The sequence below is a fragment of the Salmo trutta genome, chromosome 12 (assembly GCF_901001165.1).
Source record: "Salmo trutta chromosome 12, fSalTru1.1, whole genome shotgun sequence".
In the NCBI taxonomy this organism is placed as follows: Eukaryota; Metazoa; Chordata; class Actinopteri; order Salmoniformes; family Salmonidae; genus Salmo; species Salmo trutta.
In genome coordinates, this window is record NC_042968.1 from 45774056 (window position 1) to 45800108 (window position 26053).

At 43.0% G+C, this 26053-nt stretch overlaps 1 protein-coding gene across 1 annotated transcript in view; it reads right to left on the minus strand.

The window, feature by feature from the left end:
• LOC115203644 (leucine-rich repeat-containing protein 4C-like) overlaps positions 1-10396 on the minus strand; it is a 39702-nt gene extending 29306 nt beyond the window's left edge. The window contains exon 1 of the mRNA XM_029768535.1: positions 9647-10396. The gene's annotated coding sequence lies outside the window, so the exon portion shown is untranslated. The remainder of the gene's footprint in view (positions 1-9646) is intronic.
• Positions 10397-26053: the final 15657 nt, after the last annotated feature.

Below are 26053 nucleotides of genomic sequence, written 5' to 3' on the forward strand. Positions count from 1 at the left end.
CAACCTACGCTGAACAGACCATACGACTGATGAGGTCACCTTCCAAGGACAAGACTAGCTCAAGCAGCATACAGTAGCCCCATATCTTTAGTCAGAAATAGATTTTCACACTTATTTTGTAGAATCTTTAAGTAGATGCAAAGCATGTCAGTGAGACCTGTCGGATTGGTCTGTTCAGAGGACATGCATGAATGAAGTTAGTAATTCACTCCACATTTGATTGGTCACTATAGCCCACAAATGACTGACTCCATTTCCTCATGATGAATGACTGTGAGGGAATATCTGCATGTTCACTGGAGTGGAGTTATCAAGACCATCTCTTTAAGAGTTAGGCAAACAGACAATAAAACCAGAGAGAAAAAGAGATGGATAGAGTAGAGAGACGTAAAGAAAGTGGGGTGGGATTTGTGAAAAAGAAGGACTGAGTGAATGAAAATCATCTTTCTCCATCAATATGACAATCTATCATCGCTTTAGTTATTACTAAGAATTTCTAAAGGATTTTCCTGGTAAGAAGGAGTGTGTTCAAAGGCTTCCTATGGATATTAACAGATGAGATATGCAGACGCTTCGTGGCAAAGCCTTTTGGAGCTCTTTAGCATTAGCAGTTTTAAAGCAGAGGCATCTTCTACTGAAATAGCTGTATTTTATCAGAGACATCTTCTACTGAAATAGCTGTATTTTATCAGAGGCATCTTCTACTGAAATAGCTGTATTTTATCAGAGGCATCTTCTACTGAAATAGCTGTATTTTATCAGAGGCATCTTCTACTGAAATAGCTGTATTTTATCAGAGGCATCTTCTACTGAAATAGCTGTATTTTATCTGGAGCACTGTTGGATTCTGTCATGTGTAGGAGTGTGAATAGGTAGGCAGAAAGGTGCCAACCAGGGCTTGTTGGTGGGTGGTTGGTTTACACTGTAGCTACGCTCTATTGGTCAGAGCTCTGCCATACAGAGGAAGATTCTATACCTGCAGTGACTAAGTGAATGGGTGTGTTTCAGATGCACACATTCTGCGCAGGTCTGCGCAGGACATCAGATGTTTGCAGTAATTAGAGAAATGTTTGAAGTATCAGGAAGCACATCAATATGAGGATCTTCTAAACTCCTCAGGCCTGCGTACTGTAGACTCTGTGTTTTTGGAATGCACTCATTAGATGAGCCCTTGAGATTCCATCCACGGAATCAGTGAGAGAGAGGAGGAAGTTCAGTGTTTCTATGACCTAGACTTTCCCAGAATCTCAAAAATAAACATCAATGGTTGGAGGCGTGGGGCAGTTCTGACGCAAAACACGTTTGCATTCTATATCCTGGTTCATATACTACGTTCCTGTGAAAAGTCTCATTCTATATCCTGGTTCATATACTACGTTCTTGTGAAAAGTCTCATTCTATATCCTGGTTCATATACAACGTTCCTATGAAAAGTCTCATTCTATATCCTGGTTCATATACTACGTTCCACTGAAAAGACTCATTCTATATCCTGGTTCATATACTACGTTCCTTATGAAAAGTCTCATTCTATATCCTGGTTCATATACTACGTTCCTTATGAAAAGTCTCATTCTATATCCTGGTTCATATACTACGTTCTTCATGAAAAGTCTTATTCTATATCCTGGTTCATATACTACGTTCCTTATGAAAAGTCTTATTCTATATCCTGGTTCATATACTACGTTCCTTATGAAAAGTCTTATTCTATATCCTGGTTCATATACTACGTTCCTTATGAAAAGTCTTATTCTATATCCTGGTTCATATATTACGTTCCTTATGAAAAGCAACGCATTTTTCTCAACGCATTTTGACATACAGTCTACCTGTTGGTTCTACGTAAAGTGTTACCATAGTATTTTCCGGTCCTTGTCAACAATCCTCTGAACTGTGTCCCTCTCTGGGATAAGAAGCTGTCTGTAAAGCTTAATCCACATTAGACAGAAAGCTAACATCACAGACAACGGGACAGGCCTGGCTTCTTCACGTTTAGCATGCTAACTTTGATTTAAATGTCAGGATTGCAGAGTGACAGGCTACGGAACTGGCTGAATAATCCTCTTTCAGGAGCACGGAACCATGACGATCCTGACTGCCACAGTGGCTGGAATACTGAGAAGAGTTCCACCGGTCTGGTTGGCTGATACGTTGGTCAAACTCATTCACAAGCAGTCAACTTCATCGAGATGTGACTAGCTGTCTCCAGACCAGACACAAACATATGTTTCATCAGGGGGAGGGTGGTTCAGTAACCATCCACCAAGGCTGGGTGGGCAGGATGTTAGGGGGCTAAACCAGGGTCAGTGCTCTGTGATATTGGGGAAGCCCCACTTCAGAAGGACAGAACGGCTGATTAGGGTTTGAGCAGGAGACACAAAGTGAGGGAGATCGTTGTTTACTAGAAAGGAGGGACACAGACAAACAGACACAGATACACAGACACTCATAAACATGCACAGACACACACTCACGCACACACACACTGTAGAATTTGTCTCCCTGTGGAATTTCTCTTCAGTAGATCCCTCAACTGAAACATTATTGAACATCAATCCTGTACAGTACGAGTACAACAGGAAAGATAATGATCTGAACAAATGGATCAGCATTTTTGCCATTGACAAAAGTCCAAGACAGTCAGAAATGAACAATCATGAACATTTTATTTCCTCGGCTTGCAGTCGTATAACACTCAATGGAAGCAGGCAGCAGCTGCCTACTGGAAGCAGAGTTGGGAGACATTTAAGTGATGCATGTAAATTGCTAGCCTGGTTACACCACTGAACACTGCAGCATTCCAGTGTGGTTTAAAAAGGCTAGTCAATATGGTCACCAAAGGTTAATCTCTAAGCCAAAGGTATTTAAATCCGAGCCTGGAGGTCCGATGTACTGCTGGTTGTCTTATCTACCTGATAATTAATTGCACTCACCTAGTGTCCTGGTGTCCCAGGTCTAAATCTGTTCCTTATTAGAGGGGAACAATGAAAATCAGCAGTGATTGTTTTCACTTTAAAGGACCCTAACAGTGGCTGTCTGACAGCAAGGCTCATATACTGTAACCAATCATGGCTATATCAACATATGCACCATATTTACAAGATGAATATACATTAATCATTTAGAAAGATTGTCAATATTATGCCCCGTCAAATTGTAGGGGGCAGATAAGATACCTTGTATTCCGGACATGCACTGGATGGACAATGGGCTGATTGTTGCAGGATTGACACGCTCCAAAAAAATTATGATCTTTTATTCGAGCAAGATGGAACCATGAGCACTTTCTCTACTGCGTCGTTCCACTAAATGAGTGCCCTTTGCGTCCCTTTGATATTTTAAGTAGAAATTGTGCACCAATATTGAATTTGAAAAGCCTGTGATATTCAATTAAGTGCCCTTTAATAAACACCACATGGAGAATTTAATAAATCAGACTTTTTTTTATATGAATAAAGACTTGCTAATGTGGCAAAATTTTGCATTTGAAATGTCCCTCCATGCACCCTCTGTAACTTCCAGAAAGATTGGAACCTACTTAACCATAACATATCGCCCAGTTTTTACCATCATTGTAAAGTCTAGTTATTTTGTTGCTTTGATAAAGTAATTTCCGAAGATTATTGTTTACAGTGAGCTTCAAAAGTATTAGGACCGTAACATTTTTTGTGTTGTTTTGTCTCTGTACTCCAGCACTTTGGATTTGAAATGAAACAATGACTATGAGGTTAAAGTGCAGACTGTCAGCTTTAATTTGAGGGTATTTTCATCCATATCAGGTGAACCGTTTTGAAATTACAGCACTTTATGTACATAGTCCCCCCATTTTAGGGGACTAAAAGTATTGGGACAAATTCACTTATATGTGTATTTTTAAGTAGTCAAAAATGTTGAATTTGTTCCCATATTCCTAGCATGCACTGACTACATCAAGCTTGTGACTCCACAAACTTGTTGGATGTATTTGCTGTTTATTTTGGTTGTGTTTCAGAAAATATTGTGCCCAATAGAAATGAATGTTAAATAATATATTGTGTCATTTTGGAGTCACATTTATTGTAAATAAGAATATAACATGTTTCTAAAGACTTCAACATTATTGTGGATGCTACTATGATTACGGATAATCCTGAATGAATCGTGAATAATGATGAGTGAGAAAGTTAGAGGCACAAATATCATGCCCTCAAGACATGCCAACCTCTCACCATTACAATTACAGGGGAGGTTAGCATTTTATGTCATATCCACCAAGACATGCCAACCTCTCACCATTACAATTACAGGGGAGGTTAATATTTTATGTCATATCCACCAAGACATGCTAACCTCTCACCATTACAATTACAGGGGAGGTTAGTATTTATGTCATATCCACCAAGACATGCTAACCTCTCACCATTACAATTACAGGGGAGGTTAGTATTTATGTCATATCCACCAAGACATGCCAACCTCTCACCATTACAATTACAGGGGAGGTTAATATTTTATGTCATATCCACCAAGACATGCTAACCTCTCACCATTACAATAACAGGGGAGGTTAGTATTTATGTCATATCCACCAAGACATGCCAACCTCTCACCATTACAATTACAGGGGAGGTTAGTATTTTATATCATACCCCCATGACATGCCAACCTCTCACCATTACAATTACAGGGGAGGTTAGCATATATTGTGTCATATTGTATCATCCAAAGTGGTGGAGTACAGAGCCAAAACAACAACAAATGTGTGACTGTCCCAATAGTTTTGGAGCTCACTGTATTTCATATGATTAGTGATTAATTTAAGGTAAAAAACAACAACCCAGCCCTCATTTTAAAGTCAACCCTGTTCTGTAAACTGAACTCTCATTTGAATATGGTGAAACTATTCCTTTTTAAATATTTTTTCATGAGAAATATTGAACATCTAATAATCAAATCATAGTGTAAAACCTGGTGAGCACCATTTTCTGGTGGAAAACTGGATGGGTCGAGCATAACACAGCAGCCCTATTACTCAGACATAACACAGCAGCCCTATTACTCAGACATAACACAGCAGCCCTATTACTCAGACATAACACAGCAGCCCTATTACTCAGACATAACACAGCAGCCCTATTACTCAGACATAACACAGCAGCCCTATTACTCAGACATAACACAGCAGCCCTATTACTCAGACATAACACAGCAGCCCTATTACTCAGACATAACACAGCAGCCCTATTACTCAGACATCACACAGCAGCCCTATTACTCAGACATAACACAGCAGCCCTATTACTCAGACATAACACAGCAGCCCTATTACTCAGACATAACACAGCAGCCCTATTACTCAGACATAACACAGCAGCCCTATTACTCAGACATAACACAGCAGCCCTATTACTCAGACATAACACAGCAGCCCTATTACGCAGACATAACACAGCAGCCCTATTACTCAGACAGACAGGCAAAAGAAAATCTAAAATGTCTTTCTTTTTTTGTTACAAGCTTCCATTCACCCTGTCACAAGGGGATTTATGGCTGATTTAAGATGAAATCGTCAACTCTGTTACGGTCAACCCTGTTACTATATTTGGCACTTAATAGGCACTTACTATAGTCATTTTTATTTAACCTCTTGAGATAGGGAAAATAGTTCTTTAACATTAAAAAAGGATATGCCCCCTTTTTTTTCAATTTTCGCCTAAAATAACATACCCAAATCTAACTGCCTGTATTGCAGGCCCTGAAGCAAGGATATGCATATTTTTGGTACTATTTGAAAGGCAACACTTTGAAGTTTGTGGAAATGTGAAAGGGATGTAGGATAATATAACACAATAGATCTGGTGAAAGATAATACAAAGAGAAAACCAAACGTTCTTTTGTATTTTTTGTTGTACCATCATCTTTGAAATTCAAGAGAAAGGCCATAATGTATTATTCCAGCCCAGGTGCAATTTAGATTTTGGTCACTAGATGGCAGCAGTGTATGTGCAACGTGTTAGACTGATCCAATGAACCATTGCAATTATTTTCTAAATGTTGTATCAAGACTGCCCAAATGTGCCTAGTTTGTTTATTAATAACTTTTCATGTTGAAAATTGTGCACTCTCCTCAAACAATAACATGGTATTCTTTCACTGTAATACTACTGTAAATTGGGCAGTGCAGTTCGATTAACAACAATTTAAGCTTTCTGCCAATATCAGATATGTCTATGTCCTAGGAAATGTTCTTGTTACTTACAACCTTATGCTAATCGCATTAGCCTATGTTAGCTCAACCGTCCTGTGGAATGGATACCGATCCCAAAGAAGTTAAGGACAGAATGAATTAATTTTTTTTATGACAGAATTTTAAAATGAAGTGAAAACAAAACTAAATAAAGAATCTCAAAGGCATGGACTACAGTAGAAGTATGAGACAGTGTTTGACTACAGTAGAAGTATGAGGCAGTATATCGACTATAGTAGAAGCATGAGGCAATGCATCGACTACAGTAGAATATGAGGCAGTGTATCAACTACAGTAGAATATGAGGCAGTGTATAAACTACAGTAGAATATGAGGCAGTGTATCAACTACAGTAGAATATGAGGCCGTGTATCAACTACAGTAAAAGTATGAGGTAGTGTATGGACTACAGTAGAAGTATGAGGCAGTGTATCGACTACAGTAGAAGTATGAGGCAGTGTATCAACTACAGTAGAAGTATGAGGCAGTGTATAAACTACAGTAGAATATGAGGCAGTGTATCAACTACAGTAGAATATGAGGCCGTGTATCAACTACAGTAAAAGTATGAGGTAGTGTATGGACTACAGTAGAAGTATGAGGCAGTGTATCGACTACAATAGAATATGAGGCAGTGTATCAACTACAGTGGAAGTATGAGGCAGTGTATAAACTACAGTAGAAGTATGAGGCAGTGTATGGACTACAGTAGAAGTAAGAGGCAATGTGTCAACTACAGTAGAAGTATGGGGCAGTGTATCAACTACATTTGAAGTATGAGGCAGTGCATCCACTACATTTGAAGTATGAGGCAGTGTATGGACTACAGTAGAAGTATGAGGCAGTGTACTGACTACAGTAGAAGTATGAGGCAGTGTATGGACTACAGTAGAAGTATGAGGCAGTGGAGGCCCATGTGTCTACTTCCTCTTAGTTCAACTTCTCAGTACGAATGAGACATAGCATGGTCATATTGTACTTAGTGCATATATTTTTCTAAACAGCATGCAGTATTGTTAGTACAATACTGTAAAAATACCTTTAGTAAACTGTAGGTAATAGTTACATTCTGACACAGCCCCCCCCCCCCCCAGTGTGAATTTACCCCCCCAATTGTAATCTACAGTATTTTCCACTGAACAATGCTGACCAAGATCTTCCCAAGCCTCCACTGGAGGACACTGATGTTAGCCCAATGTTTATGAATGACCTTTAAGAGAAAGTTCATCCTTTCAATAACAAATGAATGGGGAAGATTGGCACCACGTTATTAGATGGTATCAATCTTTCTGACTCATATAGGATTGAGGCTTGGACATTTCTCTAAATGAATATCATGTGATCTAGACCACAGACGGTGTGGAATACCAACTCAGCTTGACATGAGAACGCTTTTGAGATATGAGAACATCACACAACATTTATATGAACTTCTATGTCATCCAAACCAAACTCTTGGCAAGTTATTCAAGCCAGACCTTGATACTTCATATATTTGAAGATGCTTTAGGCCAGAAGTTAGTGAGAGTCTCAGACTGTGATCTAAGTCGATAAATCAAGGCATTAGGCTGTGAAATGTAACATTGTATTGATTCCATGCTCACAGGACCCAACAGACGTGTCACTTCACACCATGAGTGCAATCTGCTTCCATGATTTGCACTGCTAAACATATTCAGTGCTATGGCATAGTAACAGTCAGTTTCAGGTTGAAGTAATTCAAGCAGAAGACCAAACAGCTTACATCATAGTGATTAGTTAAACATGACTAATTTAAAGTGGTATATTACGCATATAGCAGACATGCCATTATTGAAAGAAATATAAATGGGATTTAAGGTAATGTGTGCCTTTGGCAAAACATGATAGGGGTTTCCAATTTCCAGCGTAAGCCAAAAAGTAAATATCATTCTTCTTGAGCTGCTGGTCTGTTGGCAAATGGTGAATATGCAACAACATGTGAAGAGATAATATACTTCATGCATATTTAAATGAGTGTTCTGAAGAACCAATGTTTACAGTGAGAAACCGTTGAAATTAAAGTGCATGCCAATTGAAACATTCATGTTTTCTCAATGCACAGTTGCCTTAAAACCTGCTAATGAACATGGCCTACATGTTAATGGTTATTTATAATGGAGAAACTTACATGAACACAGTATTACTATCTAAAGAAATGTGCTTTCATGTTCTGGGTAATATGCTTTCATGCTCGTGTAAATCTATATAGGAGGCCTAACAAGGTACCGCCCTCCAGTAGCCTAACGCGGGTAGTATTTCCAGCACCACCTTCCGATGGACAGCTCCCATCAACACGTAACTGTATTAACTCACCCAAGCGTGACGTCCCGTTGAGGCACCGCAGCTATAATATAACACCCACTATTTAGAATCTGAATCAGCACCAAATGACATAACTTCTGGTTGGACATCATGCTCCTTCTGGTCAACAGTGCTCGGGAATCCGATTGGGGGAAATCAACACTAATGCACCTCCATCACATTCCATTAACAGCTGTGCCACCGGAAGACCACTGGGGTTGAGACACAAGCAGTCTCATGTGGGCTGACACTCCACTCGAGTCAATTGCTTTGAACGTCATAAATATCACGGTGGATTTAACATGCACGGATACAGAGTTAGTGGTTAAAAGCTAACTGGGGGGCCTAGTCAGTTGAGAAATATTACTCAAAACATCCCAAATCTAAGAAACCCTATTGTAGAACTCACCTGAAGAATTTGGTGAGTCAATCTGGTGGCCCCGGTGCTGAAAATGTGTCATTACTAAGCGGCATGACGAACCACACCTGAGCTGAATATGAATGACCATATGACGTATTCTAGCAACATTGGTATAAATGCTATACAGGGATTTACAGAATCCCGAATCTACCTAAACACACTGTCTCACCAAACGGTCTAGGCCATACCCCCATCATGAAATAAATAAAGCCTATTATTACGTATATATTTATCTAACCACTTACTATGTCTCTTTCGGACTCTCTCTCTCCCTCCCTCTCTCTCTCTCTCTCTCTCTCTCTCTCTCTCTCTCTCTCTCTCTCTCTCTCTCCCTCCCTCTCTCTCTCTCTCTCTCCCTCCCTCTCTCTCTCTCTCTCTCTCTCTCTCTCTCTTAAACACACATGCACATATACACACACGCAAGCGCGCGCGCGAGAGAGAGGGCTTCACATGGTTTAATTCTGTCTGTAAAAAAATGTGAATTAACATCAACTATTGTACATGTAGCCTAAAGCGACATTATAACGACATTAGTCTATAGCGGAAAACGATGTCGTGTTGAACACCCAAATGACCACTCTGTCGTGTAGAGTAGCCGAGATGGATAAGAAAGATTAAAGTGCCTAACTTAATGCAGATATAAGAGGTGAATATATCAAATAAAACATACTTACGCATTTTCTCGAAGATATGGGATTGTGGTCAAAATCAAGCAAAAAAATCAAACACACCAGGGCCAAGGTATCCGGTTGGATTGGCTGTAAGACCGATGCACAATTCTCACCCATGTGAAAGGATTCGAGGCAACCACACGTAGTCTAGATCCGCAGCAGCAGAATCAAAAACGTAAGAAAACGAACCTCGAACGCAATATTTTTTTTTACAAATGATCAAAAAGAGGTGCATGAAATTGGGATGAATCCACCATTCCTGTGGCCACAGTGGAGAAAACCCGCGGGGTGCCGGTAGCTTTTGACTTTGTATTCCGATGGGGGGAAATGCTGCCGAGTTTGTGAGAGAGCGATAAGTCTGGGGCTATTTCTACATATAGCCCTTTCCTGTGGAACTGAACGTGGTGCCCTATATAGGATTTCTCAGTGACATTATTCTTGAGCGCACACAGTTAATGCCATAAACCAAGATTGAAATGAACTATCCACATTTCGATTGATGTTCATCCCTTATTGGTGCAGTTCTCTGATAGCCTACTGGAGGATTTGCAGAGGTATAATGTCAGTTACCATAAAGGGTCACATGTCCAGGCAATATTCCCGAACATGATCGATGTAGCAAGCGTAAAATCTAAAAAATGTATAAGTATATGCATGGATGCAGTCGAGGTGTGTACATACATGTCTCAAAAGGACGCAGACATTCTTATTCGAAGGTTCTGATCCAGATTCGTCCAACAACCACCAAATGCATCCATAGCCAATCCATCAACTTGATTCCTGGGAAATAACGCAGAGCCTAATACGCAAACCAATGGCATATGAGCGCGCGGAATGTAGCCTATATGCGCTCTGTAATGACTAAATATCCACCAGAAGCTGGTTTTGGATGCAGTCCGGTAGGCTACCTATTTAACATAAGCGTAACTATTGATAATAATTTTTGCGTTGTCAGGGGGATTTGTGGGATCCGTGTAATATCAGCACCATCAATATTCCGTGTGTTCCATATCCACCGGGGAGCCACTGTGTTCTAATCGCTCTTGCGCTTGCTGCAGTCCATGGCTGGAATAGGGAGGAATTCATTAGACTGCATGGTCCGAGCTCAGCGATGTAAAAATCTGCTACACGCTGAATACTACTGCCGTGTGTGCGGTAGGCTATAGACTGCAACCTCTCTAGTATTCACCAACAATCCACCGTCTCATTCTACCGATCTTCCATTTGGGTTACATCTCTCTGAACTCATTCATTATTGACTGATCAATAGCATTAACACATAAAGGCCAGAGGGAATTGTGTGTGTGTGTGTGTGTGTGTGTGTGTGTGTGTGTGTGTGTGTGTGTGTGTGTGTGTGTGTGTGTGTGTGTGTGTGTGTGTGTGTGTGTGTGTGTGTGTGAGTGAGTGTGTGTGTGTATGTGTGTGTTTACTTGATGAGGCAGGGTTGCCACCTACAGGCGTTTGCTCCTCTCAATTCAACTATTGACAATAATCAGTCATTTCACAGGGTGTCCTGCCTAATCAAAACGATACACTTCGGTGGTCTTTAAATCACCTGCATCTGCACCTTTTACATTATAGGTCATTGCATTTTTAGTGACTTACAAGGATGTCTGAGCATGTAACAAGACGTCCGATTCCGGTGTGACCTCAGGCAAGTGGCACTTTGTGAGAAGCTTCATAGAAATGAGACGGCAATGACAGTAGGCTGTTTGGCTGGATGTATTGTGTAGCGTTGAGTGGATCTAGTAGAGGCCAGAGCCATACTAAGAATACATGTACTGCTCTGGTCTAGGCCACATGCCATTCAACATATAAAACAGCCCTACATTGTTACTAGAAACCATTTGGTGCTCATCGTTGCAGTGAAAATGTATCATCGTAACCTGACACAAACACATAGACAAACAGGCGCAGGCGCGGGCACACGCACACGCGTTCAGGCGATTCAGCACCGACTGAAAAGAACAGCGACAGAATCTGAATTTCGAAATTCAGCCCGCAAGACAGTGGACAGCGACTGTTTTAGGCGCAGCCAGTCGAAGCCTAGAAGTCGAATGATATATATGCTTGTGCTTTGCTTTTAGTGTTTTGTGTAATTGATGTCTATATATGTATGTATAGTGTAATGGTTGTTTATTGATGTGTTGATGTAGGCTATATTTCTGAACATTTGAACATCTTGGCCATGTGCTGTTATAATCTCCACCCGGCACAGTCAGAAGAGGACTGGCCACCAGAGCCTGGTTCCTCTCTAGGTTTCTTCCTAGGTTTTGGCCTTTCTAGGGAGTTTTTCCTAGCCACCGTGCTTCTACACCTGCATTGCTTGCTGTTTGGGGTTTTAGGCTGGGTTTCTGTACAGCACTTTGAGATATCAGCTGATGTAAGAAGGGCTATATAAATACATTTGATTTGATTTGATGCAGGGCTCATGGTTAGATGGTTAGATTAAAATACATGAAAGGGCTGGTAATCTTACATTTGCCTTACTGATCAATGTCATTTTTCAAAGAGTCCACACAACCGGTTTAAACCGATTTAAATGGTTAGATTCAGTAGTAACTTACAAGGCAAAGCTGAAAACTAGCACACAAACCAACACTATTTAATTTCACAAAGTATTGTATTACATTAGATTACACTACACCTCATAAATATACTGTAAATTGAATACATCCACATGTGCCCGGAAAGAACCGTTTAGAACAATGTTGAGGTGATCGTAACTGTACATACTTTCCTTTAATGTAAAACATTTTTTTTATAAAGGAAGTCACATTAATGACGTAATGGTCACATAACCATGAAAGATTAGAACACTTTCATCTTCAGACACGGCGGATTCATTTTGATATATTTTCTATAATCAGCATTTTATGCAGGCTTTGATGAAACATGAATTTAAATTCGGAGAGATGTCTTTGAGAGCCGAAAATATATCTAAAACTATCAGTGGGATGGTTGAAGGGAGGGATGGATGAAATGTGACGTGTAAAAGTGATTAGTTGCATCAAGTATTCTTCTGAATACATCTAAGTACTGTAGTAGAACACTGTAATAAAAACTACAATCTACTTCCATGTCAACTGTTTTGCTCCGAATACTTCCATTGATTTAGTTACTTGGTTAAATTAAACATCACAGAAATTCCACCTGACATGACAGCCAACATTAAATAATTGGCTCCTACTTTAAACCAAAAAAACTTTTAATAAGGCTTTAATGAGGCTTTACGGGTCTTGGAAAAATCCATGCTAGGGTGCCAAAGAACCCACATTAATGGATCTTATATGTACTTTATCAAGTGGCAGTGACTGCTTATAAAGTATTTATAAATAATCTGTGTAGCGCTTATGAAGACTTTATGAACGCTCTATAAAGACGTAATAGGTTTTCGTTCGTTTGGGACCCAAATGGGAATGTGTTCTAGGTCACATCGTGGCATCAAGCACCTAACCTTTTTATTTTGGGGAACTGCTTCGTCAGTTCATCATTAACTGTGGTTCATGTGATGCTATGAAAAGCCTGTTACATCATGACCATGTTTAAAGGTCATGAACAGTCAAAATCATGTTTTTCAGGAAATTGATGATATTTTGATGAAAACAGATCGAAGTATGATGACCAAAGTATGAAAAATGACTGTTGCTTCTACATTGATCAAGTTTGATTATAAAGTTACTGGTCCCCTCCCCAATGTCAAACACTTGGATTCATTATTAAGGGGACAAGGTGACATCACCTTAACGCTCATTTTAATACACCAATGGTAACGTGGTTCTCTTACCTAATGTAAATAAGTACTGCCTTGTAACCAACATCGGAGAAGGCGTGCTGCACAGGGGCGTGGTATATATGGATAGATAGCAACTCTACTGGTTCCTACATTTTAGTGTAGGGTGTCAGCAAATATAATTCAAAGTTTACCCTATTCATCTCTGGCAAATATATTATATGTCACCCCTTTCAGCTGCGTCTGGAGTTAGCATGTTGCTGGCTAGCTAGGTCTTCAGCCAGCGTGGAACAAATGGGGGCGATGGGTCATTCAAAACGCAGACGCAGTTGTCAAGTCAACACATCAGTCAGTGGTGCTGTGAACTGCACCACAAGAGACATGCCAAATGGGAGATGAATTCAAAAAAATGGATATCATTGATGCAATTTCAATGTTGTTTAAGTTGCTTTGTGTTTCACCAAATTAGGTTGAGATGATTTAACTGTAACACTGCTCACTACATCCAAGTTGCTTGAAATAGGCGTTTCAAAGAGCTGTCAGTCAAGGCGAGCTCATGAATATAAGCTCCCCGCCCACTCAGCCTGTCTTTTCAAACTTCCTGGTAGTTAGCCAAATGTAATTTTCAGAACCTTTAAATACCTGAAGCAGTAAACTGCCAAATAAATTGAAGGACACGGAGGAAAGCGGCAAGTTAAAGTGTTAACAAATCCCTGAGGAAAGGTGCCTTCCGTTGGTTAATCTCCTTCAGTTTGGCCCACAGCCCCTGCACTGTCACACTGCATTGTCTGTTTCTTCCTCCTTCATCTCTTTCTGTATCTGCCTGTAGGGAGTTTGGGATCAGCTGTCTTGAAAAAACAAGTCTCACAGCTTTCTGGGACAAACTTCAAGAGCCAGAAAAAAAAACTTCCAAGGATTTTCCATAGCTACTGTACCAAGGCTGTCCTTCAATTATTAAGATGGCTACCCCCAATGCACTTGTTCTCCCAGCCTTGATTGAATATTAAGTGGCCACCCCCAACATAAGAGATCCATAAGATGAGGCCCATGCAGAGACTAAAGGCTGAGTCGGCATCAACTCCTCTCCCTGAGTCCCAGCAGAAGACGAACCCGAGCCTTTCAACACAACTGCAGAGTATGCCTGTCACATCTGGGCTAAATTCTCTTAGGAGGGCGGAGCGATGCGGCGCTATTACCATTTCCCAGGTAATGTGGAGAGTGTCTGCGCCTCCATGTCCCCGAAGTAGGGCGATGCCTATTTCTGTCGGTGTTTGTGGTGGTTTTAAACTATTTAGTGGTTTGAAAGGATGCAAAACCCTGAAAGATAACAGAAAAACTCTTAATGCCAAGTCCATGAGTACAGGACAAAGCAGTTGAATCCATTGACCAGATGTGTATAACGTAGGGCTGTCAAGAGTTCATCAGTTAATTCAAATTCACTTTTTGTCATTTTAGTGCACAATTCTTTTCTTTAACGTGATTCGTCACATTGTCTGAAAGCATTCAGAATACACTGAAACATCCAAAATACAGTACATACTCATTACAGGTAAAAACAACAAAGCATTATCAAAACAAGTTGACATTGAGGTTAAAGAAAGGATGCTTTATCAATTTAGCACATTTTGCAAACCGTTACTTGAGTTTGGACAAAATCAAGATGTCAATATTCTTTTAATGCTTTTTCTATATAAAAAAATCTTAAAATTACAGCTCAATTTGAGCAAATTCTAAATTTGAGATTAATCCCGATAATCACAGCAAATCATGCAATTAACTCAAGATGTTTTAGTCGTTTTACAGCCTTAGTATAAAGGTAGAAACATAATAGCATATTTACCCTTTCATTTACTTTACCATTTCAGCTGTGGCCTTAATAGAGGATATCTTTTTTAAATCAAACATTACTTATTGGCAATTAAGTAGGAATTGAACTGACTTGATGGGTAGACACTTATTCACTCTCCTTTTTTCCTATTCCACTGAACACACCGATACTTCAGGTTGTGAGGCCCTTGTCCTATACAAAACTCACATATTGTATGTAAAGCACCTTGTCATCATTGAGCATGTGTCATCCCTGAGCTTGCGTCTTTCTTGAGCATATCAGTAAAAAAAAGGTTAAATAGCTCTCATTTGCCTGTTACTCCTAAACAGAATCCTTATCATCATTTACTTGTTATTCCTCAACAGAATCCTTATCATTTGCTTGTTATTCCTAAACATAATCCTTATCCTTATTTGCTTGTTATTCCTCAACAGAATCCTTATCATCATGTACTTGTTATTCCTCAACAGAATCCTTATCATTTGCTTGTTATTCCTAAACAGAATCCTTATCATCATTTACTTGTTATTCCTAAACATAATCCTTATCATCATTTGCACTAAGCTTCATGACATCTAGCCTGACTGACGCCCGACCCACGTGACTACACAGCAAGAAGACTTTGAGAGCTCGTGTCAGCCAGACTACATGACAGCCGCTGTAACTCACAAAGACACCCAAGGCCCTCATTCAATGACCCAACATCCTGTGCTTTCTACATATTTTCCACTCAATCACTTCACTCTTCAACACACAGGCAATATCCCGACAACATGAAAATACTCTTTAAGATTAAGTATTCCAGCATCTGAATTGTTTTACTCTTCTCTTGGCCTCTCTGGGATAGGCAAGGAGAAGTCAAACAATGTACATGAAGAATTATCCAAAACTCCCTCTGTCTCCATGCCAATATGGATACCTGGCGCGCCGTCAAATACACTCCACCTCCCATCGACGGTGAACTTTGCTGTCCTACTGCGTTGTTTTCCCCGAATAAATTATTTTGATTAATTGCACTGGATCCCCATTGGATTTGAATGACCTCCAAAAACTGTACTGAGTGCTGATCACATGACTTCCAGTACAGCCCCAGATTTCTACAAAGCATGGTAATGAGGCTCATTAGCATAAACATGAAGAGAGAGAAGAAGAAGAGCGGCTCTCCCTGTTGTACACTATGAGTTGTACTACTTCTGTGATTTGGGTTGGCATGTTTCGCCCACCTCTAGCTAAGTTCCTCCAGTTTCATTCCATTGCCATCCTACTTGAACTTGCTGCATGCAAAATCAAACGAGAGAGCGGTGAAGATGAGTGATCATGCTTCAGGGCCATGATGACAGAGGAGGGAAGTTATAGGATGACCTCAGTGTTCCTGTCAATTTGGTGGAGGATGACAAGTTATAGGATGACCTCAGCGTTCCTGTCAGTTTGGTGGAGGATGACAAGTTGTGGGATGACCTCAGTGTTCCTGTCAGTTTGGTGGAGGATGACAAGTTATAGGATGACCTCAGTGTTCCTGTCAGTTTGGTGGAGGATGACAAGTCACACTCTGGCCATAGAGAGGGTTTTGTTCTCTATTTTGGTTAGGCCAGGGTATGACTAGGGTGGGCATTCTATGTCCTTTTTTCTATGTTTTGTATTTCTTTGTTTTGGCCGGGTATGGTTCTCAATCAGGGACAGCTGTATATTGTTGTCTCTGATTGGGAGCCATACTTAGGCAGCCTGTTTTCCTTTGGGTTTTGTGGGTGGTTAATTTCTGTTTAGTGTTGCTAACCTGATAGAACTGTTTGGCTGTCGGTTTTTGTTTCTTTGTTTATGTGTTCTCAGTACAATAAATACATGATGAGCACTCAACACTCTGCGCCTTGGTCTACTCCCTGCAACAGCCGTTACAATGACCTCAGCATTCCTTTCAGTTTGGTGAAGGATGTCAAACAGAAGAAAAGCAGGTCTCCGTTAGACCTGACACTTATCCCAACGTCTGTCAGTGGCTGTCACCCGAAGGCCTTCCTGAACCCGGAATGGACTCGTCCTGTTTGTCAGGTTTCATCTAGCAACGATCGCTGTTCTTTGACCTCTCTTCATCACAGAGGAGTGGAAAACAAAGGTACGGAACAAAGAGAGGTCATCTCACTACTGAACCGAACTTTGACCTTTATTCAACACAGAGGAGAGGAAAACAAAGGGAGGGAACAAAGAAAGGTCATCTCACTACTGAACTGAACTTTGACCTTTATTCAACACAGAGGAGAGGAAAACAAAGGGAGGGAACAAAGAAAGGTCATGTCACTACTGAACTGAACTTTGACCTTTATTCAACACAGAGGAGAGGAAAACAAAGGGAGGGAACAAAGAAAGGTCATCTCACTACTGAACTGAAATCAGCGTTTCACCTTGAAGGCCTAACACTCTGTTGATAGCGTTGCTTATGGCTGGTAGAGTGATGATTCAGGCCATGACTCTTACAGGTGGTCGAGGTCTGATAGCCCACTAAGAGGACCTAACCAGAGACGGTGGTAGAATATGAAGGTCTTGTACATATTCTCAACGTTACACATATTATTGCATCGGACTGTTATGCAGCTCTTTTTACATTGCTTTCTCCTCAGTCAGGGAAAAGGTGAAGTTTGTATTTTGAGTAAAGATTACCTGGAGACTTTGCTGATCAATACCAGCCCTCACAGCCAACACTATCTCTGAAGAGCGGAGTAAAGATTAATTGTTGTTAAGCACTTTACAGGATGGAAAGAGGATGAGGACAGATCATAAAACGCCCACGCGCCCACCAACCTGCCTGCCTCTGCTGCTCCCGGGACCAGCCAATCAATACGCGGATCAGCACAAAATCATGAAATCAACAAGAAGGCCGGCACAGAAGCACTAGAGGGATGTGAAGTCTTATAGTTGGTGTAGCACAAAAAGCACATTGAAACAGTCGGTGTTAATAACCAACACCGTTCATACAGTTGGCTTTCTCTTTGAGACTGTATTTTTACATACAGTTTTAACATTTGGCCTTGAATCTGGTCTTATTGATTCCGATAGATTCTTGCCGAGGAACACAACTGTTCACATATACTCCAGGGAATAATGCAACTTGTGTTATAAAGCTGTAGTTTCAATACCTAGACTATCATCCATTCATTGCTGCCTATTTGCAGAGAGATCATATATTTGGCTTCATACCTCACATCTCCACCCATACCATTATCTTGTTATATGGACTGATGCCACTAATGCCCAAAATGGACGGATGCCACTCGCTTGGCTCTTATGATAATGAAGTAAATTTGCAAGCTGGAAAGGTGGAGCTCATATTATTCAGTTAGCTGATGGGTAAGACTCCCTGGCTAAATAAAAGTAGAAAATGAATTAAACAGAATTCATGCAAATGGTGTGGAGAGAACCATGCTGTGGATAGGTTGGGCTAGTCTCAGGGCTAGTGGGCTAATGTCAAGGCTAGTGGGCTAGCGTCAGGGCTAGTGGGCTAGTGTCAGGGCTAGTGGGCTAAAGTCAGGGCTAGTGTGCTAAGGTCAGGACTAGTGTCAGGGGTAGTGGGCTAAGGTCAGGGCTAGTGTGCTAAGGTCAGGACGAGTGTCAGGGCTAGTGGGCTAATGTCAGGGCTAGTGGGATAAGGTTAGAACTAATGGGCTAATGTCAGGGTTAGTGGCAGGGCTAGTGGGCTAGTGTCAGGGCTAGTGGGCTAATGTCAGGACTAGTGGGCTAATGTCAGGACTAGTGGCCTAATGTCAGGGCTAGTGGGCTAATGTCAGGGCTAGTGTCAGGGCTAGTGGGCTAATGTCAGGGCTAGTGGGCTAATGTCAGGGCTAGTGGGCTAATGTCAGGGCTAGTGTCAGGGCTAGTGGGCTAATGTCAGGACTAGTGGGCTAATGTCAGGGCTAGTGGGCTAATGTCAGGGCTAGTGTCAGGGCTAGTGGGCTAATGTCAGGGCTAGTGGGCTAATGTCAGGGCTAGTGTTAAGGCTAGTGGGCTAATGTCAGGGCTAGTGGGATAGTGTCAGGGCTAGTGGGCTAGTATCAGGACTAGTTGGCTAGTGTCAGGACTAGTGGGCTAATGTCAGGGTTAGTGGCAGGGCTAGTGGGCTAGTGTCAGGGCTAGTGGGCTAATGTCAGGGCTAGTGGGCTAATGTCAGGGCTATTTGGCTAGTGGCAGGGCTAGTGTCAGGGCTAGTGGGCTAATGTCAGGGCTAGTGGGCTAATGTCAGGGCTAGTGTTAGGGCTAGTGGGCTAATGTCAGGGCTAGTGGGCTAGTGTCAGGGCTAGTGGGCTAGTATCAGGACTAGTTGGCTAGTGTCAGGACTAGTGGGCAAATGTCAGGGTTAGTGGCAGGGCTAGTGGGCTAGTGTCAGGGCTAGTAGGCTAATGTCAGGGCTAGTGGGCTAATGTCAGGGCTATTTGGCTAGTGGCAGGGCTAGTGTCAGGGCTAGTGGGCTAGTGTCCGGGCTAGTGGGCTAGTGTCAGGGCTAGAGTCAGGGCAAGTGGACTAATGTCAGGGCTAGTGGGCTAGTGTCAGGGCTAGTGTCAGGGCTAGTGGGCTAACGAAAGGGCTAGTGTCAGGGCTAGTGGGCTAATATCAGGGCTAGTGGGCTAGTATCAGAACTAGTGGGCTAATATCAGGGCTAATGGGCTAGTGGCAGGGCTAGTGGGCTAGTGTCCAGGCTAGTGGGCTAGTGTCTAGGCTAGTGGGCTAGTGTCAGGGCTAGTGGGCTAGTGTCAGGGCTAGTGGGCTAATGTCAGGGCTGGTGGGCTACTGTCAGGGCTAGTGTCAGGGAAAATGGGCTAATGTCAGGGCTAGTGGGCTAAGGTCAGGACTAGTGGTCTAATGTCAGGGTTAGTGGCAGGGCTAATGGGCTAGTGTCAGGGCTAGTGGGCTAATGTCAGGGCTAGTGTCAGGGATAGTGGGCTAATGTCAGGGCTAGTGGGCTAGTGTCAGGGCTAGTGTCAGGGCTAGTGTCAGGGTGCGCTGCTCTTTGGCTGTGTCAAAGGCTTTGTTAGAAAACCTCTGTTTGACACATGAATAAGAAATTTTAACTGCTGTTGCTGGGTTTGCTTACTGTAAAATGAATAGCTTACTGCAGATAAATCTGTTCATATTTGACTACATATAATAGCTGTTTTGGCTGCTTACAGCTACAATCCTTATTTGGTGGAACCGCACGTCCGTTTGGGATATTACAACAACGAATAAGTTACTGTGACAACAAACAGTTTTCCCCCTCGGACATCACTGCACGCTCGATAGAACAGCAGAATATGTAACCATGCTTATCACGTTCCTCTCCTCCGTTTCTCCTCCGTTACATCATCAAAACAAAAACTCGAACAAAGGCGCCGGGGCGAACATGCTGCTGTTTCCTCAAATGCGGATTCCATCTTTAAGTTAAAATTATGAACCTGACAAAAAAAAACTCTGTCTCACTCCAAAACACATGCTTCACAATTTGGCAGTTGCACGCTTCCAGGCTTTTTTTATTGAAAGCTTCTGGGTGAATAACTGTAAACAATGATGACTCATTTCTCATTGAAGTGGCCTTTCAACACTGCTAAATGACAACGTTTCAAGCTACATTCATTTTAAGTCAGAAGTCAATGAATTAAGGTAGAGTTCAGAGTACTGGTTGATGGACAGTACTCTTCACAGTCATTACTCAGCTTGGAGTGATGGGAAACATGATCTGATAAAACTCTTAGCTGTTCACTATTAAAACATAGAGGAGTCCCACTTTAACTAACAAATGTCCCTAATACTTGAGTATTTACCTGGCAGGTACAAAGGCAGTGTAATTACAGTGTAGAGACAGGCAGTGTTGCACGGTAATCACAACTAGTACAGGGTCATTCCATTGGTTTCAATCACATTTTGACTGCACTCCTTTTGATTTCCACCAAATGTTCAATATATATTTGCCCATGGTAGAAGTGATCAGAAAGTATATTTTTGGACCTGAATATCAAAACATTTAGGAGATAGAGGTGCTAAAAGTCGACCCATTTTGCATACTCCATGAGACATCCATGTCTTCATCACTAGAAATTATAAACGGTTGAGGTTGATATCATTTAAAAGCTTACAAACAGGTTTGTCAAACATTTTACATTTACATTTTAGTCAGTTAGCAGACGCTCTTATCCAGAGCGACTTACAGTAGTGAATGCATACATTTCATACATTTTTTTTTTCTTCCCGTACTGGTCCCCCGTGGGAATCAAAGCCACAACCCTGGTGTTGTAAACACCATGCTCTACCAACCGAGCCACACAGGCACAATAGTATTGTCACGTCCTGACCAGTAAAAGGGGTTATTTGTTATTGTAGTTTGGTCAGGGCGTGACAAGGGGTGTTTGTTTTGTGTGGTTCGGGTTTTTTGGTTTATGTTCTACATTTTCTATTTCTGTGTTTATCTAGTTTTTCTATTTCTATGTTGGGGTTTTGGTAGGACCTCCAATTAGAGGTAGCTTGTTGTCGTTGCCTCTAATTGGAGGCCATATTTAGTTGGGTTAGTTTTCTCTTGTGTTTTGTGGGTGGTTGTTTCCTGTATAGTCTATGCACCACCTGTTTTCGTCATTTGTTTTGTTTAAGTGCTTCTTCTCTTTAATAAATAAGAAGATGATCAATATACCCGCTGAATTTTCGGTCCACTCCTTACGACGACCGTGACAGAACCACCCACCAAAGAAGGACCAAGCAGCGGAGGAAGGAGCAGCAGGAGAGCTACTTGGAGTCGTGGACATGGGAGGAAATATTGGATGGAAATGGACCCTGGAGGCAGGCAGGGGAGTACCGGCAACCGAAGGAGGAACTGGAGGCAGCAAAGGCAGAGCGACGGAGGTATGAGGCATTATATCCTCCATTTCAGGAGGAGAGGAGGCAGCCCCAAAAAACTTTTGGAGGGGGGCACACGGGTAGTTTGGCTGGGCCAGGGGTGAGCCCTAAGCCAACTCCCCGTGCTTATTATGGGGAGCGTTTGGCGTGGAGAGCACCGTGCTATGAGGAAGGGCGCACGGTCTCGCCCATCCACACGCACAGTCCGGTGCGGTCGATACCAGCCCCCCGCAAGTGCCGTGCTAGAGTGGGCATCCAGCCAGGAAAGAGTATGCCTGCTCAGCACATCTGGCCACCAGTGCATCTCCTAGGCCCAGGCTACCCTGCGCCTGCTCTACGCACGGCAGCCATCATTCCTCAGCACAGCCCAGTTCGCCCTGTGCCAGCACTCCGCCCGTGCCGGGCTACAGTAACTACTCAGCCAGGACGGGTTGTGCAGGCTGTGCGCTCCAGACCTTCAGTGCATCTTCAAGACCCAGTGTATCCTGTTCCTGCTCCTCGCACTAGCCCTGTGGTGCGTGTTACTGTTCTGGCGCCTCCAAAGCCAGCCCCACGCATCAGGCCTCTAGTGCACCTGCCCGGTCCAGTACGTCCTATTCCTGCTCCTCGCACTAGCCCTGTGGTGCGGGTTACTAGTCTGGCGCCTCCTAAGCCAGCCCCACGCATCAGGCCTTCAGTGCATAGTCCCAGTCCAGAGCTTCCGGCGACTGTTCCCCGTCCAGAGCTTCCGGCGACAGTTCCCCGTCCAGAGCTTCCGGCGACAGTCCAGAGCTTCTGGCGACAGTTCCCCATCCAGAGCTTCCGGCGACAGTTCCCCATCCAGAGCTTCTGGCGACAGTTCCCTGTCCAGTGCTTCCGGCAACGTGCTACAGTCCGGAACCGACAGAGACGGCCCACAGTCCGGAGCATGCAGAGACGGCCCACAGTCCGGAGCATGCAGAGACGGCCCTCCGTCCGGAGCCTGCAGAGACGGCCCACAGCCCGGAGCCTGCAGAGACGGCCCACAGTCCGGAGCCTGCAGAGACGGCCCACAGTATGGAGCCTGCAGAGATGGTCCACAGTCTGGAGCCTGCAGAGATGGCCCACAGCCCGGAGCCTGCAGAGAAGGCCCACAGTCCGGAGCCTGCAGAGAAGGCCCACAGTCCGGAGCCTGCAGAGAAGGCCCACAGTCCGGAGCCTGCAGAGAAGACCCACAGTCCGGAGCCTGCAGCGATGCTCCTCAGCCCTGAGTCTCCAGCGACGCTCCTCAGCCCTGAGTCTCCAGCAACGCTCCTCAGCCCTGTGTCTCCAGCGACGCTCCTCAGCCCTGAGTCTCCAACGACGCACCTCAGCCCGAGGTCTCCAGCGACGCACCTCAGCCCGAGGTCTCCAGTGACGCACCTCAGCCCTGAGCCTTTAGCGGGGGTGGGCAGGTTAGAATGGGGACTAAGGCCGGAGCCAGAGCCACCTCCGTAGTTGGAGGATTGGGGGGGTGTAGCACGGGAGCCGTTGTTGACGATGGCCACCCTCCCTTCCCTCCCTTTAAGTTTGCGGTTTATTTTTGTGGGGTTTTTGTTTTGAGGTGCATTCGGGGTCTCCACCTTTGGGGGGGGGGTACTGTCACGTCCTGACCAGTAAAATGGGTTATTTGTTATTGTAGTTTGGTCAGGGCGTGGCAGGGGGTGTTTGTTTTGTGTGGATCGGGTTTTTTGGTTTATGTTCTACATTTTCTATTTCTATGTGTTTATCTAGTTTTTCTATTTCTATGTTGGGATTTTGGTAAAACCTCCAATTAAAGGTAGTTGATTGTTGTTGTCTCTAATTGGAGGCCATATTTAGTTGGGTTCATTTTGTCTTGTGTTTTGTGGGTGGTTGTTTCCTGTATAGTCTATGCACCTTACGGGACTGTTTTTGTCGTTTGTTTTGTTTAAGTGTTTCTTCTCTTTAATAAATAAGAAGATGATCAATATACCCACTGCATTTTGGGTCCACTCCTTATGACGACCGTGACAAGTATGTATTTATTTTAAAGTTGAATGAAAATTGTCTTCTTTTTTTTTACCTTAACAGAAATTATTTTTTTTAAACACAAACTACATTTTTTTCCCCCCACATGTGTTGTAGCTTTGACCCTATTTTACATCCTTTGAGGTGTTTGTGTTGTGCCCACCATCGGTTGAGACACAGCATACTCTTGAATACTGGCTGGGTGTCATGTTTTGGCTGATAAAGGGGGGGGAAAAGTATTTGATTCCCTGCTGATTTTGTACGTTTGCACACTTACAAAGGACTGATCAGTCTATAATTTTAATGGTAGGTATATTTGAACAGTGAGAGACAGAATAACAACAAAAAAATCCAGAAAAACGCTTGTCAAAAATGTTCTGAAATGATTAGCATTTTAATGAGGGAAATAAGTATTTGACCCCTCTGCAAAACATGACTTAGTACTTGGTAGCAAAATCCTTGTTGGCAATCACAGAGGTCAGACGTTTCTTGTAGCTGGCCACCAGGTTTGCACACATCTCAGGAGGGATTTTGTCCCACTCCTCTTTGCAGATCTTCTCCAAGTCATTAAGGTTTCGATGCTGACGTTTGGCAACTCGAACCTTCAGCTCCCTCCTCATATTTTCTATGGGATTAAGGTCTGGAGACTGGCTAGGCCACTCCAGGGCCTTAATGTGCTTCTTCTTGAGCCACTCCTTTGTTGCCTTGGCAGTGTGTTTTGGGTCATTGTCATGCTGGAATACCCATCTACGACCCATTTTCAATGCCCTGGCTGAGGGAAGGAGGTTCTCACCCAAGATTTGACGGTACATGGTCCCGTCCATCGTCCCTTTGATGCGGTGAAGTTGTCCTGTCCCCTTAGCAGAAAAAAACCCCCAAAGCATAATGTTTCCACCTCCATGTTTGACGGTGGAGGTTGTGTTCTTGGGGTCATAGGCAGCATTCCTCCTCCTCGAAACACGGCGAGTTGAGTTGATGTCAAAGAGCTCCATTTTGGTCTCATCTGACCACAACACTTTCACAAGTTGTCCTCTGAGTCATTCAGATGTTCATTGGCAAACTTCAGACGGGCATGTATATGTATTCTTGAGCAGGGGGACCTTGCGGGCGCTGCAGGATTTCAGTCCTTCACGGCGTAGTGTGTTACCAATTGTTTTCTTGGTGACTATGGTCCCAGCTGCCTTGAGATCATTGACAAGATCCTCCCGTGTTGTTCTGGGCTGATTCCTCACCATTCTCATGATCATTGCAACCCCACAAGGTGAGATCTTGCATGGAGCCCCAGGCCGAGGGATATTGACAGTTCTTTTGTGTTTCTTCCATTTGCGAATAATCGCACCAAATGTTGTCACCTTCTCACCAAGCTGCTTGGCGATGGTCTTGTAGCCCATTCCAGCCTTGTGTAGGTCTACAATCTTGTCCCTGACATCCTTGGAGAGCTCTTTGGTCTTGGCCATGATGGAGAGTTTGGAATCTGATTGATTGATTGCTTCTGTGGACAGGTGTCTTTTTTACAGGTAACAAGCTGCGGTTAGGAGCACTCCCTTAAGAGTGTGCTCCTAATCTCAGCTCGTTACCTGTATAAAAGACACCTGGGAGACAGAAATCTTTCTGATTGAGAGGGGGTCAAATACTTATTTCCCTCATTAAAATGCTAATCAATTTATAACATTTCTGACATGCGTTTTTCTGGAGATTTTTGTTGTTATTCTGTCTGTGCACTGTGCACTCTACTACCATCCGACTAACAGGTCCCAGAGCATCGGCTCCCAGACCAACAGGCTCCGAGACAGCTTCTAGCCCCAAGCCATAAGACTGCTAAATAGTCATAAGACTGCTAAATTGTTCCTTAAATGGTTACCAGGACAATCTGCAACTACCCCATTTTGCACTGATTCTTTGAACACACACAAGGCTATACACTGAGTGTACAAAACATTAGGAACATCTTCCGACTCTATTAAGGGTCAAAAGTGTTCCACAGGGATGCTGGCCCATGTTGACTCCAATTCCCACAGTT